The sequence below is a fragment of the Puma concolor genome, chromosome C1 (assembly GCF_028749965.1).
Source record: "Puma concolor isolate L17-30 chromosome C1, mPumCon1.1.hap2, whole genome shotgun sequence".
Lineage (NCBI taxonomy): Eukaryota > Metazoa > Chordata > Mammalia > Carnivora > Felidae > Puma > Puma concolor.
The window spans coordinates 147,240,853-147,259,501 of record NC_141674.1 but is presented as its reverse complement, the minus strand read 5'-3'; the positions used below and the strand labels follow the sequence as shown (position 1 = coordinate 147,259,501).

The following is an 18,649-nucleotide window of genomic DNA, read 5'->3' as shown; positions in this document are numbered from 1 at the left end:
CACAGATCTGAAGCAGGCTCCAGGCTCTAAGCTGTCAGCACAGAGCCTGACGCGGAGCTCGATCTCATGAGCTGTGAGATCATGACCTGAGCCGAAGTCAGACGCTCAGCCGACTGAGCCACCCAGGCGCCCCAATCTGTCCACTCTCCTACAGAACACTTGGGTTGCTTCCACAAATAACACACAATGAACATCCTGGTATAAGTCCTTGTATTGACTTCTACAAGAAATTATTTGACCTACATAAGAATTTACTTATGTAAGTATTCCCAAATGGAAATACGAGTTCATGGTTTATATGCAAACATAATGTGTCCAAATGGTACCAGCTGCTCTCTGAAATGGCAGCTCCCATCCACAAGCCTGCCAGTGGTGCACAGGGTCAAATGTCCCATGTCCCTGCCCATATTCAGCATCATGCAGCTTTAACATATTGTCTAGTCTAGTGGGTCCAAAGAGAGATCTCCTTTTTTAACTTGAATTTCTTTAGTAACTTTTAAAAAATTTCATGAGAAAATGTCTTCTCCATCCAAATGTATTACTTTATAATCTAGTGCTCCTTTACTCTGCTGCGACCTCTCTTAGAATCCAACTATGTGTTTTCACCTAGTCAAACTTGTATATCTTGTCTAAAACCTCAAACTCAGCATCTTTCAAAGCAATATAAAAAGTTCACAGATGATTACTACTGAGAACAATCTTGGTGATCTAGAACAATATCTTCACTTTAGACCAAGGAAACTGAGGCCCAGAGAAAATAAGTGACTCTCCTACTATGAAGGGGATTTGAGGGACAGAATCAGAACTGATAAGCAGCAAGGTACAGGGTTGAAGAGGCAGAGCTTTGGATTAGACAGAAAAAGGAAAGTACAAGATGGTTGGAATAGTTGAATTAGGTTTTCCAAATGGAGCTGAAGCTGAAATGACCTTTGGAAACATGCAGACAGAAGGGAAATGTACAGGGTTGAGAAAGCAACAAAGCCATCATCAAGAGGAATAAGCATGCTGTGTTTTGTGCATGACAGAGGGCAGCAAGAATGTTGCCATAGTCAAAATGGCCCTGGGAATTGGGAAGTCTGGTGAATCAGCTAGGACTGGCTATTTAATCTTCCGTGCCAGATGAAAACGCAGAGTCCCTTGTTCAAAACTTAAGAATTACAACAGGACGACAGCTAAGCATTCAGCTAAGTGCCAATCAACTAAGTGCAAGACTTTGTGCAAATGTACAGGTTGCACATCTATGAAGCTCGCCCTGAATTTGGCAACGTTTAAAAAATGTGGTTGAGGGGCGCCTGGGTGGCGCAGTCGGTTAAGCGTCCGACTTCCGCCAGGTCACGATCTCGCGGTCCGGGAGTTCGAGCCCCGCGTCAGGCTCTGGGCTGATGGCTCAGAGCCTGGAGCCTGTTTCCGATTCTGTGTCTCCCTCTCTCTCTGCCCCTCCCCCGTTCATGCTCTGTCTCTGTCTGTCCCATAAATAAATAAAAACGTTGAAAAAAAAATTAAAAAAAAAATGTGGTTGGAATTAGGATCCACTGAAGTTTGTGAGCAGAATGATAAAATGAAAACAATGTTTAAAAAAAAAAAATAGAGACCTCTTCTGGGAATAATTCCATAATATGTATCAAAATTTAAAATGTACTCACTCTTGGGGTTAACAGTTGCACTTCTAAGAATCTATCCTGCAGATATTTCATACATGAGCAAAATGGCATTTGTTCAAAGATATTCACTGCAGTGTTGTTTCCACTAGCAAAAGATCAGAAGACTAAATGTCCTCGGCTAAGGAACTGGTTAAGGTAATTCCAGTACCTTCATGCAATGGACATTTTCATCATCCTCATACATTTTAGCATTAGAGCTGGAGTCTTCATTTCCAAGCTTTGATTCTAAATCTTTAGGAAACCTGGCCCGGAGCACTATTTGTGATTGTGAGACGGAATAAATAATGTTTTACTTTTTAGCCAGTAGAGTGCAGTTAGATAGGAACATAGAACTATTAAAAAGAAAGAGGTAGCTCCACTTGTATAGAAGAAAAATTTGCTGCTATCTTTAAAAAAAAAAAAAAAAAAGAGAAAGAAAGAAGAAAGAAAGAAAGAAAGAGAGAAAGAGAGAAAGAAAAAGAAAGAAAGAAAAAAAGAAAGAAAGAAAAAAGGCAACGGTCACAACAGTAGGTATGGTGTGTACCTTTTGTGCAAAAAAGCTAAATGCAATTTGTATCTACATACGATTTCTGTGCAGGGAAATACAAGAAAGTGAAGGCAGTGGGTCACCTCTAAGAAATGGAACCCAGAAAATGGGGGTAAGGGGTGGAGGGTGGGATGAAGACAAGCTTTTTAATGCATACTCTTAGCTTTTTGAATTTTGCACCATACGCATGGATTACTTATGAAAAGAATATGTATATATACATACATACATATATATATATATATATATATATATATATATATATATATATATATATACTTCCATTAGATGGGTGGCCGAGTGCCACAGCTCAAGAGGGGTTGAATAAATGCTGCATCAGAAATGAGTGTCGAGAGAAGGATAAAGAATTCATACCCATATATCCTCCACCCTGAAGACTCCATATGAATTCGAAATTAAGTCAATTTTGAACCAGCAATAAAAATGATTAAATTTTGAAAAATTAAGGAAATTAGAAGCAGAAGAAGGAAGGAGGGAGGGAAGAAGTAGGAGAGGGAAGGAGGGAAGGAATAGGAGAGGGAGGGAGAAAATTCAACTAGCAGCAATTGTGGGGGGGCAAAGGAAAGCAGGGGTTTCCCAGGTAACCCAGGGGGTGAGCTGATAAGGATCTGCAGTAGTCCAGAGGGACAGGCCTGAGGAGGAAGAGCAAGATTCAGCGCTGTTTTAAAAGAAGAAAATCCGACTTGTTGACTAATTAGACATGCTGCAGAACTAGGAATGAGCCTATCATGAGCAGGATGATTTTGCAGTGACAGCTTTCCAGGAAAAATTGCTGCATTCTCAACATCTGCATGCATCTGAGAATTACACCTGGATTCTTCATTTCCATGCCTTGATTTTAATCCTTAGGAAAGTAGGCCTTGGGGTACTACTTGCGATTCTAAAATGGAATAAGTAATGATTTAATTCCCAGCCAGTAAAGGGCAATCCAAATGACTGGCTCCACCATTTCCCCAGGGCTAGTTTGTAACCTGGGACAGAAATAAGCTGTGTGTATTAAATCAATACAATCACTCACAAGTTAAAAAAAAAAAAAAAAAAAAAAAAAAGCATTGCTTTGGTGGCTATGTATTAAATGAACTATTTCTGTTTCTTAATGGTTTGCTTTCTTCAGATGATATAAGCCTGGCCACATTTCCATGGTGAGCCAACACCAACCAGGGATAGGGTGCCTTGAGCAAGAGTTCCAAGAGCTATGATGCAAATGACAAGCTCCTGCCTGCCCCATCAGGCTGTCACAATGACAGGTTTCCTGAGAGAAATGATTGGGTAACATTCCACGGCACTCCTCGCTTTCTCCTCTCTGCCAGCCTCAGAAAGGGCCACTCATCAGAGCATGGTGGCTCCGCAGACTAGGAAGTGCTCGTGTGTGCTACCCAAAAGACACCGTAGGCCATCTGTGATCTTTCCCTGCTTAACCATACCAGTCACGAAATCACTGCTTCCACAGCACCTCCGATGTGGAACAGGATTAACACGGAGCATTGCAATGAAACACAACGATACACGTATTTGTCCTGACGTGACCTGTGTCATGATGTGACTCAGAATTAGCAAGAGGAAGTTCTGCCTGCCTGAAGAAGCCCTGTCTCCACCGATTCCATGACAACCCACTCCCCTGCTTCTCCACCTCTGGCTCCTCAACTCCTACCACTCCCTAAAACAGACCTTCTCAAGGCTTGGCCTTCAGCTCTCCTCTCTCTGTGATTTCCTCCACTTTCAAATACTTACCTTTTACTTCTGTGTTGTTGCCCCCGACTCCACTTTTGTAGTCTTGATTTCTCTAGATCTAGAGGTCAACTGCCCAGGAGGCATTTCACCCTACTTACCTCAGAGTGTGTATTTCCGGAAGCAAACACTTTACTCCACCCTTTTCCTTCCAGTCAGTTTTCTGCCAGACCTGACATGATACCACTATTCTCCCAGTCACTTAAACTAGATTTCTTTTTCCCATCCTTCTACCTGGCCATGAACCTCAAGCAACAGCCTTCCTCCTACTTCAGAACCTCAGTGCTGCTCCGATTACACTGTAATCACCTCCTGAATGAATTTCCTGACTTCTGGTTTCTCTTACTTCTACTTCTCTGGCACATTGTTACCAGATGATCCCTTGAAAAGCTTTGACTCTGGGGCACCTGGGTGGCTCAGTTGGTTAAGCGTCCGACTTCGGCTCAGGTCATGATCTCACAGTTCATGAATTCGAGCCCCACGTTGGGTTCTGGTGCTGACAGCTCAGAGCCTGGAGCCTGCTTCAGATTCTGTGTCTCCCTCTCTCTCTCTGACCCTCCCCCATTCTCTCTCTCTCTCTCTCAAAAGTAAATAAACATTAAAAAAAAAATTTAATGCTTTGATTCTTCTCTTGCTCAAAAAATCTTCAGTGGCTTTCCTTGCCACAGAATTACCTTTATCCAAACAACTTGGAATAAGTCCTACAAACTTTTTCATGGTCTTAATAGTTTTTTTGTAATTCTACCAGAGATACATTCTTTACATTTTTCTTAAACTTTCATATTTTCAGCCTATATCACATTCAAGGGGAATAAGTTCTCTAAATTTATTATGTTTTGGGTAAAACTGTTTCTCAATTTTTGTTGTTTCGATGCAAGCAATATAAGTACTACTCAAACTGACTTAAAAAAAAAAAGATAGCTCATTTTCCAAAGACAAGTTACTGACTCACATAAACACAAAATCTAGATTTTGTTCTATTTAAGCATGGTTGCTTTTAGGGGCTCTGCATCACATTGGGGATGTGTCTCTCTCTCTCTCTCAAGCAAGATGGCATCAGCAAAACTAGCTATATACTCAATCTGTTTGCTCACCCAACAAGAAGATAGTTTTTGTTTATATCTCTGGAAAGAAAGTTCTGGTAAGTTCTGGAAAGTTCTATCATCCCTCTTATGGCCACATATCCATCTCTAAATTAAACAAAGGTGGGGTGCCTGGGTGGCTCAGTTGATTAAGCATCTGACTCTTGATTTGGGCTCAGGTCAGGATCTCACAGTTGGTGCAGATCCTGCTTGGGGTTCTCTCTCCCTCTCTGACTGCCTCTCCCCTGCTTGCTCTCTCTCTCTCTCTCTCTCTCTTCTCTCTCTGTCTCTCTCAAAATAAATAAATAAACCTAATTAAAAAAAAAAAAAAACACCATGACAAAGGGAAATATCTGGCTAGACCTGTTTCACATACTTACCACTGTGACAGAGATGAGGGGGAGAGTTAGCCTCACCCTAATCTCAACGTATCAGTTCTCCACAGAATAGAATACTTGTACCAGACTTCTATCAGAAATAAATGAATTGCTAAATACACACACACACACACACACACACACACACACACACACACACACACACAGAGAATGCTTTTGGCTGTGTATAACAAAGTGCCCACCACAAATGGGTTTAAACAATAAAGATCTTTAATTACCTTACCTAAGACTGGATGGAGAAAATCCCACCATGTCTCTTTCTTCTGGGTCATCCTCAGTCTTTCTTCAAGTCACAAAATTGGTGGAGCAGCTCCAAGTATTATACCTCATATGGCAGTGTTACAAGCAGGAAAGAAAAGGCAAAAGAGAGCTTCCATACCATCTTTCCCAGAAGCCCCTAGGTTATGTCTATACTGCACTGTCTTTGGCAGGAAGGGTCACAAACCCATCTGAGACCAATGTTTGGAAAGGAAAATGTAATAACTGGCTTACAGCACCACATTTGTTCCTAGAGCTAGGCTGACTCATATGGACTTGCAGTAAGGAAAAAAAAAATGTAGTATGGTCTTTGATAGGTCACTAATATTATTTGTCACTAGGCTGTATTCCTCATTTGATCCTTCTTTCTCTTTAAACTTTTGGTAGTGTTTAAGTTTTTTAGACTGTTTTAAATTTTGAATCGGAACATTTTGGAGTTTGAAGGAACGTAGTTAGATCAGGGCTTTTCAAAATCTTTTATTTCAGACTTGTAACCCATCAAACAAATGCAAATAGAGTTTAAAAATGGCCTGGTGGAGGGGTGCTTGGCTAGCTCAGTCAGTGGAGCCCTCCACTCTTGATCTCAAGGTTGTGAGTTCCAGCCCCACCTTGGGTACAGAGGTTACTTATAAATAAAGTCTTTTTTAAAAAAAACGTCTAGTGGAAGTGATGGGGCTGGGCAAAGAAGGTGGGGCCCCAACAGACAATGGCCATGAGGCTCTCCTGGCAAGTTAGAGCCCTTTCAGGATGCACTTTAAAAAAAAACACATCTCTATCCAGTTCTAGTTCTCTCATTTTAAAGAACTGAGGTTGTCAGAGGTAAAAATGATTTGACTGCATTCTTCCACAGGTGACTTAGGACTGCAGTTTCAATTTACTGAGTCCCTAACGTCTTCATATCTTCTATGTCTTCATAATTTCATGATGTATTTATCTTCAAATTTTGCTCTCTATTCACACAGTAAAAACTTCTTAAAAATAAATCCTAATGTGGGAGTTCTTAGGTTAGTCATTAATCTTTTATGATTTTCTCCAACGCCACTCTAGTATTCTTGATGTATAGTATCCTATGGGTAGAGGCTCTGATTCATGAAATTAGTGTTGAAAAGGGGCCCATGATCAAGTCATTCACAATGAAAGAAAGAGCGGTTTAGAGAAGTTTGGTCATTTGGCTAGAATCACCAATGCTTCAAAGTCAGGTCACAGCGTTCTAATTTACTCTTATAATTTGGTCAGGGTCCTAGCTCCTTACCCCTTGTTCCTAACAAATGTGAACACGTAGTTGTTTGAATAGCTACTATAACAGAAGAAAAATAGGGAGGAGTTGTTACAAATCGTCTAAAGGTCCGAAGAGACATCTAGGTAGCTGTGTAATCCTGTACACACATAACAAAATTTCCATTTGCCTGCTTCACCGCGATCAGCTTCAGAAGAATCACTTAATAAAGTTCAACAGAAGTTAATAGGATTGGATTTTTTGTCAATCTGAATGTTTTCCCACTATTTTATGATAATTATTTAATTACAGATTCCACTGCTTTATTTAATATTGAATACATAAACATATAATTACAAACAGAAGCGAATCAGCGCACACGTGGAAATATCTCTTCTATTGAAATATGGGAAGCACTTCCCCCCGTGAGCATTGGTGGTTCAGTGGTAGAATTCTCGCCTGCCACGCGGGAGGCCCGGGTTCGATTCCCGGCCAATGCAACCTCGCTTTTCATTTTACTTTCTAACTGTGTAAGTTAGGATCCCAAAGCAAGTTCAACGGTAACCAAACCCAAAAGTTGGTTTTATGCAAACAAGGAAAGAGGTATCAGGGGCAATTTCCGGTTTCGCTTTTACTTACAACTTAAAAGGCCGTTTCCCTAGGCTTCGCTGTTGTTTCTCTGCCTCACTGTTAGATTGTTCTTGGACGCCCTACTGTTCTGTGAGCAAAAGGTCTACGTGTAGTGTTTTCCGTGCTAGGAAAAGAAAAGGGATAACGGCTGTTTGGAGATGCCGGGGATTGAACCCGGGACCTCACACATGCGAAGCGCGCGCTCTACCACTGAGCTACATCCCCCAGCCGAGCATCCCCTTTCTGGTAAAGGTATTCATTCAGTCTCTGTGGCGCTGCTCAAATTAGTAGGGTTTCACGACCTGTTTTCGGTGAGCGTCAATGCCGCACGTTTCCACTCTTCCCACCCCGGTGTGAGGCCGCTCCTCCGGTGCTTCGGGACCTGCCGCAGCCAGCGCTCCGCGGCACAAGCAGGACGAGCTCCCGAGCACTCCCGCGCGCGCCGCGAGCGCGCAGCAGGAGCGACGGAGCGCCCGGCCGCGCCAGCGGGGGCGGGACGGTCGTGCGCAGAGCAACCCAGGGCTGGGGCCCTCCGCGGGTTTACCGCGCAGGCGCCGGGGCCGCGAGGTCGCCGCCGCCTTGCCGCCGGCTCCCCCGGGACTCGGAGTCGGGACTGCGGGCCTGCGCCGCGCCGCCAGCGTCTCCCTGGTGCCCGCCTACACCTGCTCCTGGAGTAGAGCGCTGGGGACCCTCCGTGCGCGCTCGAAAACCTTAGGGCTTTACCTTTCCCCACCCCCTTAAGAAAACGACCTGTTCACACCAACTCCCCCATAAACTGGGTTATGTGGGGGCTACTCCACCAAACTCCTGGAGGTGTAAATGATTTCACGACATGCTCTTCTTTTCCATGGGGACCAAACTGAAAGAAAGAAAGTGACACCGCCACCCTCTTTGTAGCTTAATTAGATCGAAATGATGGTTAAGTCGGGGAGGGGAACCTGCTCAAAATGGATTTTTTTTCTCCCTGTTTGATATTTTTACACCTTGGACCCATCTGATGAATAGGTTAAGATAGTATAAAGTAAGTCACTGAACACCTCCCCTCCCTAACCACTAATTGCACTCCCAGCCCCAAATGAAGACACGTTATTTGGGTCCTGTTGCCTCGGAAATTGCCTCTCTCCAGTTGTTTGAGTGCTAGATAATACAATGAGCTAACTTGCATTCTAGCCGCATGATGTTGTGTTTGACCCTTCCGGTGCAGTTTAAACTGACACCACCCCAAGGCAAGCGAAGGCACCCTGATAGGAGGAGGGGAGAGATCTGGTGTCAGGGGCCCTGGATAGCTATCACTTCCAGCCCACCTGGAAGGCAGACCAGACCCAACAGGTAGCAAGGACCGGGTGGGCCTAGAAGTTCTACTCACTTCCGTTGCAGGAAAATACCCCTCATAAATGAAGTGGTCAACAGTCCAAAAGGCAGAGCGGAGAGAAGTTTCAGAATAATTCTGAGTAAACCACAAGCCGCATCATCAACTCTTAGATTACAAATAAATAAATTCTTGTGTTTGCTTACAGTAATTTAAACAAATAATGGCTCATAATCAGATTTTGTTTTTAACTAAAACAAGCCACATGCTGATCTAATACAATAATACAGAATGTCCAAAAAAAACACACAAAAAAACCCCAAAAAACAAACCACGTCAGGGGACAGCCATTAGGAGCTCTGCTCCAAGCCAGAACATTTCCAAACCAAACCCTAGATTCCATCCTGAGGCACTAAAAGATGAACGTGTCAGTTGACTCTGAATTGGGAAACGGATAAAAACATTTCTCCACCCTCAAGGTTTTCACTGGGGCAAATAACAACTGCAGCAATTAGTTAATTGTAAAGGAAGTAAGTTGGCCTCTGGTCACCTTACCTTGCCATTGTCTTTAGACCCCTCCCTCAAGTTAGGGCTTATTTCTGTCACCTGAGGAAACTCCCTTTCTGGGGACAACTCCTTTCTTTCTCAGGCAATTCTGAAATTTCAGAGCGAAGCCCAGAGAAGGCTCTTTTTAAATTCTCACTCATATCCTACCAAGCCAAGGTCTACGTAAATGCATTTGACAACAAAAATGAAGCTAAACTCTAAAGCCAACAGAGGATATCACATTGATTTACTGGCCTGGCTTAACCCAAAAGAAAGGCTCTAACTCAGGGGACTTTTTCAGCCACGGTGGTTGACGGGAAAGGTGAAATAGGAGGCACATTTTTGGATTAGGGAGCCTTTTCAGGAAAACTTGGATCACATCTATTCTTTATGCAAATAAAACTGCACCAACTCTGCTCACAGATGAAGAGACGCTGGCCAAATGTCCAAAATTATAGACTATAAAAAAAAAAAAAAGCCAACTCAGTTCTATCTTCTACCCTCCTATTTCTCTTGGTTGGAGACAAATTTGCCTTTCACAATCTCCCTCTTTCTTTGTCACACACATCACACACACACACACGCACACACACACCACGCACAAGGATTGACCATAGGCCCCCACTTTGAAGCACGTCATGTTTCTCTCTTCCTGTGCTTACACCTTCCCTTTCACATTCTTGCTTGAACTCTTGGCACTCTGTCCAGCAGGTACAGAGCGTGTTCCCTCAGAGCTGGTTATGAGCTAAAATGTTTATTCCCAGTCCAATTAGCAGTTCTTCCTCCCGACTGCACATTAGTACTACTGGCAGAGCCTTTGAAGAAGGCTAATGATTGCTAGAACCCAACCCCAAATCAATTAAATCAGAATCTCAAGGAACGGGTCCAGGCATCAGTACCTTTTTAAACTCTCAGGCGATCCCTTGGGGTGCCTGGGTGGCTCAGTCAGCTAAAGCGAGACTGACGTCAGCTCAGCTCATGATCTCTTGGCTTGTGAGTTGGAGCCTGGAGTGGGGCTCTGCACAGACAGCTCAGAGCCTGGAGCCCCTTTCAGATTCTGTGTCTCCCTCTCTCTCTGCCCCTCCCCTGCTCACACTCTGTCTCTCTTTCCTTCAAAAATAAATAAACATTAAAAAAGATGTTTAGGGGCGTGTGGGTGGCTCAGTCGGTTAAGCGGCCGACTTCGGCTCAGGTTACGATCTCGCAGTCCGTGAGTTCGAGCCCCGCGTCGGGCTCTGTGCTGACAGCCCAGAGCCTGGAACCTGTTTTAGATTCTGTGTCTCCCTCTCCCTGACCCTCCCCCATTCATGCTTTGTCTCTCTCTGTCTCGAAAATAAATAAACATTAAAAAAATATATTTGAAAAAAAAAAAAAAGATGTTTAATTTCAGGTGATTCCATACACAAAAATAAAGTTAAAATGGATGAAAGACCTAAATGTGAGACAGGAAACCATCAAAATCCTAGAGGAGAAAATAGGCAGCAACCTCTTTGACTTTGGCCACAGCAACTTCTTACTAATCATGTCTCCAGAGGCAAGGGAAACAAAAACAAAAATGAACTACTGGGACCTCATCAAGACAAAGAGCCTCCGCACGGCAAAGGAAACAATCAACAAAATTAAAAGGCAACCGACGGAATGGGAGAAGATATTTGCAAATGGCATAATGGATAAGGGGTTAGTATCCAAAATCTAGAAAGAACTTATCAAACCCAACACCCAAAAGACAAATAATCCAGTAAAGAAATGGTCAGAAGACACGAAGAGACACTTTTCCAAAGAAGACATCCAGATGGCTAACAGACACATGAAGACTCTCAACATCACTCATCATCAGGGAAATACAAATCAAAAGCACAATGAAATACCACTGACAACTCAGGAAGTAATAGATGTTGGTGAGGATGTGGAGAAAGGGGAACCCTTTTGCACTGTTGATGGGACTACAAACTGGTGCAGCCCCTCTGGAAAAGTATGGAGGTTCCTCAAAAAATTAAAAATAGAATTACCCTATGACCCAGCAATTGTGCTACTAGGTATTTATCCAAAGGATACAAAAATGCTGATTCGAAGGGACACATGCACCCCAATGTTTACAGCAGCGCTATCAACAATAGCCAAAATATGGAAAGAGCCCAAATGGCCATCCACTAATGAATGGATAAAGAAGATGTAGCATACACACACACACACACACACACACACACACACACACACACACAATGGAATACTACTTGGCATCAAAAATCATGAAATCTTGCCATTAGCAACAATGTGGATGGAACTGGGATGTATTATGCTAAGCGAAAGCAGTCAGAGAAAGGCAAATATCATATTATTTCACTCATATGTGCAGTTTAGGAAACACAACAGATGAACATAGGGGAAGGAAAGGAAAAATCAGACAAAAACAGGGAAGCAAACCATGAGACTCTTCAATACAAAAACAGAGGGGTGCCGAAGGGGAGGTGGGTGGGGGATGGGCTAAATGGGGGATGGGGGATGGGCTAAATGGGTGACAGGCCCTGGGTCTTCTATGTAAGGGATGAACCACTGGGTTCTAGTCCTGAAACCAATACTATACTGTATGTTAAGTAACTTGAATTTAAATAAATAAATTAAAAAAAGAATCTCAGGTGACTGCAAGGAACAAATAAGCCTGGGGGCTGCTGCTTGATGGCTAGCATGTCTAGAAGAGATGGCCAGTGATGGTGTTTAACAAAACTTAACTCTTTTAATCACTTTGCAGTATATGCATATACCAAATCATTATGTGGTACACCTTAAGCTAATACAATGTTCTATGTCAATTATATCTCAATAAAACTGGAGGGAAAAAAAACGAGAGGTCTATTACTAGCCCAGTAATTCTTGACCTTGACTGCATATTGGAAGTACTTGGCAAGCTTTAGAAAAAAAAAAAAAATCTGATGCTTGAATCCCATTTCCAAATATACTGATTTAACCATTCTGAAGGTGGTCATTGAACATTTTTAAAAGGTTCCCCAGCTGGCCCCATATGCCGCCAAGGTAGAGAACCACAGCATTCGAGTTCATCCTTTCTCAAGTTCTTCACCCCGTCGTATGAGCAGCCAAGCCTGTCACAGTTCTGACAACAGAGGACTCCTTGCTCAGAGCCCCCCCACACTTGGGAATTCGTGTTGCTAGAGGATGAAAAGAAGGTGACTCATTCCAACTTGTCTTCCCTATTTCCCTTCATCTAAAATAAAACCGGTGGTTGGGGCTCCTTGGTGGCTCAGTCGGTTAAGTGTCCAACTTCCGCTCAGGTCGCTATCTGTTGGTTCATGAGTTCAAGCCCTGTGTCAGGCTCTGCGCTGCCGGTGTGGAGCCTGCTCGGGACTTTCTCTCTCCCTCTCTCTCTCTGCCCTTCCCCCACTCACTCATGCTCTCTGTCTCTCAAAATAAATAAACTAAAACTGGTGAAGGCAGGTGTTCAAGTGCTAACACAAGCATTTCTTAACCTAACATCGCCTGTCTCCTCTAGGTGAGGTGTCTCTGCTGAGCTGCTAGCCATGAGAAAAGCTCCAGAGGAGAACAGGAAAGGGGTAGGCAGAAGAGTAATCTGCACTTGGCACCCGGGAATGGCCAGTGCCTGTGTCTTCCTGGATGAAAAAAAAAAAAAAAAAAAGACTGGACTGCTTTACTCAACACCTAAAGGTACAGGGAGCTCTTTGAAATACATCAATTTGCTCCTCAGGATCATAACTATTAGTAATTCTTCATCACCACAGTTAATTATCATTAATAACAACCTGAAGGCCAAAATAGCTACTGGTTACATTTAATTCAGGGAAAGTTAATAAACACTACTCTTTTCCATAAGTATCCCAAAGTGAAAAATTACAGTGGCCATAATTTGCATTTAGGATTAGAAGTATTTATTGAACAGCAAGTTAGATCCTACTTGGAAAGATGCAAATTCTATAATTTAGATTCTGGTTACAAATAGATGGAAACAGAAGGAGGTACATATTTAAGATGACATTTAGAGAAGAGATGTTAGAAAAAGCCCATACTTCTGGAAACTATCAATGGTCAGTCAGTTTAAGAAAGGGTGTTTTAAAACTGGAAGGAGAAAAAAAAATATCTGTATGGGGTCTGAGAGATTTTTCCAAATTCAGATAATCTGTTCACGATAAGTTTTGTAGTCTTATACTACTGGCCTATTCACAAAAGCTGGAAATAGGATACATACTTCTTATGGTGGTCTTGGAGGTCTGATCTTGCCAACTAGCTCCCCCCCTTGATATTAGGTATTATATTTTATTCTATAAGAAGTCTCCATAGCACTAACAGTCACTAAGTTCTCAATAGTCATATAATACATTCTGACTTACCATTTCAAGAAGGAAGCTGCTTTTTCTTTTCTTGTTTCTAAAAAATGGTGTTTAAGAGTAAATGGGCACAAGGGATTCTATTGGGGTAAGGAAGATATTCTGAAACATTCTAAAATTGGATCATGATGATGGTTATACAACTCAGTAAAACTACCCCAAATTACTTAATTGTACAGTTAAGATGTGTGAATTTTATGATTTGTAAATTATATATACCTTAATAAGGTTTTAAAAAGTGGGAGGGGGGAGGGGTTTATAAAGGAATGGAACATGTTAACAGTGGAATGGGATTAATGTGCCAGAGGGGCATTATACATGCATCCTGCATACCTAATCCAAAGAGAAAACAGATGGTACACAAAAGAAAGAAAGTGGATGACGAAAGCAGTGAAAATAGAAGGAAAGGAGCAAATAGTTGTGACACAGATAGGGAATCTACTGTCTCCCATGACCGTTACAAGAATAGGAAGTGCAAGCCATGGGCTGGGCGCTGAACGAAGCACAGGGGAACACAAATGTAGGTTGCAACGAGACCTGACGGATTCTACAGTGGAGTTTTGCGTGGAGTATTGAAGGAAGAAACAAACAAGAACATCCGAACTTGCCCAAGTTCACACAGGTACAGATGCTGAAAGCAGAAGTCAAACCAAGCCTACCTCACCCTTCAATCTGTATCCCCAGGCTGAATAGATGTTTTCTATGCACGTGCCAAAGGCTGCTGTTCTCCTTTCTATAATAAACGTCCTGACTTTTAGCTGGACCTATGAGGGCCAGAAACAATGAGATTTCCTACCCTCCCAAGCAGTAGCATGGAGGAAGAGGCAAACTGTCCTCCTTTGGGGACACATGCCAGAAGCTGTAAATAAACATCATTTCCCCTCACATCCTCTTAGCTAGACCTTACCCTCATGGCTAAATGTAGCTAAGTGAGGGTTGGACAAAAGTGAAGGTTGAAAGGTCAAGTCCACACCTGGGAAGATGGGAGCAGCCTGGATCCCTAACAACTGAGTAGTCATCCTGTGCTCTCTGCATCCAGACTTTTAGGAGAGAGAAACTTTCTTCATGTTTGATTTGGAACCTCTCTTTCTCACAATAGAAGCTAAGTTCTAGTTACTAAAAAGAATTATTCTTCCCAGAACACAGGTAAGCACATAGACATATGCTGCCCATGTGACCCAAAGAGACTGACTTTGATAGAAGCAGTGTTGTAACACTATGTTGGGGCGTTCAGAGCCCTGCCAATAAGGTTGGACTCAGACAAGCTGATGGCGGCCAGCGATCTTCTGTTTTATTAATTCCAGGTAAAGAAAGAATACAGAACTTCCTGGCTTGTATATCACCCAAAGGGAAATGGAGACGAAGGCAATTACAACAAAATGAAATATTCCTTCTCAGGAGTTCTTCTGTATTTTAACTATCCAAAGACCGTACTTCCTGCTGCTCCCCTCCAATTCTAGACTTTGGTTATTATGTTACAAACTCCTTTAAAAAAAAATGAGAAATGGGATGTAAGTGTTAACTGGTATCCAAAGTGCTCATATTTCTTGTCCCTCTTGGCTAACAAAAAAGATGTCATCTATGGGGTGCCTGGGTGGCTCAGTTGCTTAAGCATCTGATTTCGGCTCAAGTCATGATCTCACGGTTTGTGGGTTCGAGCCCTGCATCGGGCTCTGTGCTGACAGCTCAGAGCCTGGAGCCTGCTTTGGATTCTGTGTCTCCCTCTCTCTCTGCCCCTGTCCTGCTCATGATCTGTCTGTCTCTCAAAAATAAATAAACGTTAAAAAAAAAAAAAATTAAGATGTCACCTATGACGTTGCCCTTATCCTCCCTTGGGAAACTAAAAGTTTTCCCCTGATATACAAGAGGGCAGAAAGGATAATAAAAATCCTCTACCCTTAACAGCATTTAGATAAATGTTGTGTGGACCCCCCAGAAAAAACTCCACACCTCTGCAAAAAAAATTATATATATATATATATATATATATATATATATATATATATATATATAATATTATATAAATATATAATATCAATATTATATATAATAATGATAATATGTAATATGTAATACATATTTACTTTAAGAACTCTGTATGTTTATAAATGTAAAATATTCCTAACATTAATTCACTATGTGTTGCTTGACTTAGGGAGATATTTGAAATATGGATTATGAGAGAAGGAGGTATCTAAGATGACTCCCAGGGCTCTGGCTTGAGTAATTATGTGCATGATAGTATCATTCAATAAAACAGAATACACTGGAGGGAGAGTGAGTTTTATAGGTGGTCATTAATTCTATTGTTATTTTGTTCAATTTGAGGTATAGTCATCTCTCCAAAGGGAGATCTTGAGTAGATAGTTAGATGCTGGATTTGGAGACCAGAGGTTTGGCACTGAAATATATACCTGAGAAACACTAGTATAGAGAAAAGAAAGTCAGGGACTGGATGGGACTAAATAGGGACAGAGTTGAGAATGGGACAAAGGGACTGAAGATCTGGCTTTCAGGAACTCTAACAGGTAAGGTCGGAGGAAGGAGAATGAAAAGGAAGAGCCAGGGAGACAGAAGGAAAGGTAGAGGAGTGAGGTTTCAGAGATCTGGTTTTCAAATACCAGGTAAATACCTGAAATCAGGTAAGCTATCAAAGATTTAAAATGCCCACCCGAGGGGGCCTGGGTGGCTCAGTCGGTTAAGCGTCCGACTTCAGCTCAGGTCATGATCTTGCAGTTTGTGAGTTTGAGTCCCGTGTCCCGGTCAGGCTCTGTGCTCACAGCTCAGAGCCTAGAGCCTGCTTTGGATTCTGCGTCTCCCTCTGTCTTTGCCCCCCCCCCCCCCCCACTCACGTTCACTCTCTCTCTCTTTCTCTATCTCAAAACTAAATAAACACTTAAATAAATAAAAAAAAAATGTCCATTAGATTTAGTGACAGGGAAGTCATTGATTAACATTATTAACAGTTATTTCACTACAAAATCGAACGATAATTGTTAATATATGCTATGCAATTCACCGTTATTCTCTGCGGGAAGTTTTCCTGTCTTTCTTCTAGTAAAAGGGCTATTTCATGCTCTTTTCCTTCTAATACCTGCTTTAAATAAACGATTTCTTTTGAAGCAAGTTCATCTGGAAATTAGTGGAGGTCCAAGGAATCAGGAAAAGACAAGACACACAAATACTTTTAAATCACAGGAGAATTTACAAACAGGAAATGTTCTCTTTTTTCTTCTCTGGTACTAAAAAAGATTGCATTTATTCATTTGCTCCTTCATTTATTCAGTGAGCATCTACTGATCACCTACCATATGCCATGCACTATGTGTGGAGCTAGGGATAAAAAAAAAAAAAATGACCAAGTGCTGTCCCTGTTCTATTCCTTGGGGAGGCTGCCAAATATAAAGAAAGTAGCAATAGTGTAATAAAGGATATGATGGAAGAAACTAAGAGTTGCATGTGAATACACAGGAAGACCCCATAGTCCAGTTCTAGGACATGAAGGAAGGTTTTTGTAGATGTGTGAAGTATGCACAGCAGTTAACCTATTGGAGAGGAGTGAGGATTGGAGGATGAAGAGCATTCCAAGCAGAAGACACAGAATATGCAATAACCTAGCCATCAAGAAGGTCGTAATGGCTTTAAGGAACACAAATAAGTTTAGTGGGGAGGGTATATGCTCTATTGTAGAACATGAAAAGGAAGAGTTGAAGCTGGGAAATAGTCAAGGGCCTTTTAATTTTTAATTTTTTTTTTTTTTTTTTTACATTTGCTCATTTTTGAGAGACAGCGGGAGACAGCACACAAGTGGGGGAGGGGCAGAGATAGAAGGAGACACAGAATCCGAAGCAGGCTCCAGGCTCTGAGCTCTGAGCTGGCAGCGCAGAGCCCGATGCGGGGCTCGAACCCACGAACTGTGAGTTCATGACCTGAGCCAAAGTCGGACGCTCAACCGACTGAGCCACCCCGGTGCCCCAAGGGCCTTTTAAATATCAAAAATGCACAGAGATCTGTGAGAAACCATGATGAGTTCTACACAGAAAAGCAACATGAGATTTTATTTTTAGAAAAAAATTATTCTGGCTGCCGTATACAGAACATGTGGGAAGGGGCCCCAACAAGAAGCAAGAAAACCACTGGAAGCTTCCTCCTGGCAGCGGCGAACACCTGATGGACTCAGGCAAGAGATGAGAATCTAGGGCTGCACTATCCAATATGGTGGCATTAGCAGCCTATGCCTATTAAAATGGGGCTAATCCAAAGTCAACAGGTAAAATATCTCACTGATGATTTTTAATCATGACCTCATGCTGAAATGAAAACAATTTTAACATACTGGCTGAAATAAAATACATTAAAATTAATTCCATTGTTTCCACTTTTGTGGCCACCAGAGTGCTGAAAATTTTACACATTGGACTCACATCATATTTCTGTTGATTCAGGGCCTTTGCATTGGAAAGGGATACCATTGAACAAAGAGATATTGAGGAAATGGGTTTAGCAGGGCCTCCATACCAGTTGTATATGGAGGAAAAGGAAGAAATAAGTGATGATCCCAAAGCTTTTAATTTGACAACTAAGTGAAAAAAATGGCAGACTGAAGAGCACCTAGGAATAAGAAAGCCTTTTTTGTTTTGTTTTCATTTTAAGATATGAAAGATTTGGTATGTTTTATTGGAAACATGAAGGAGTCAGAAGAGAGGGAGACGACAAAGATATGTGAAGAGTACTATAAGTGTCTGCTTTCAGTAAAAGAGAGACATACCTATCTTACTGTAGCAAAAGATGTGTTCTGGGATGCAGCTAATTTTATAGATTTGGAGATAATCAGTTGAAAACATTTCCATGAAAAATGCTTCCGTTTTCTCTGTAAAGAAGAAAGTTGATCTCCTTGGTTGATCTCATGGCCAAGGGAC

The 18,649-nt window shown here is 42.0% G+C and overlaps 2 non-coding genes across 2 annotated transcripts; one reads left to right on the top strand and one right to left on the bottom strand.

Annotated features, from left to right (window-relative positions):
* Positions 1-7,319: 7,319 nt before the first annotated feature.
* On the top strand, positions 7,320-7,390 carry TRNAG-GCC (transfer RNA glycine (anticodon GCC)). The gene has a single exon. It is a non-coding gene; the product is annotated as a tRNA-Gly (tRNA).
* A 283-nt stretch (positions 7,391-7,673) lies between these two features.
* Positions 7,674-7,745, bottom strand: TRNAA-CGC (transfer RNA alanine (anticodon CGC)). Its single transcript has one exon. It is a non-coding gene; the product is annotated as a tRNA-Ala (tRNA).
* Between the last annotated feature and the right edge of the window lie 10,904 nt (positions 7,746-18,649).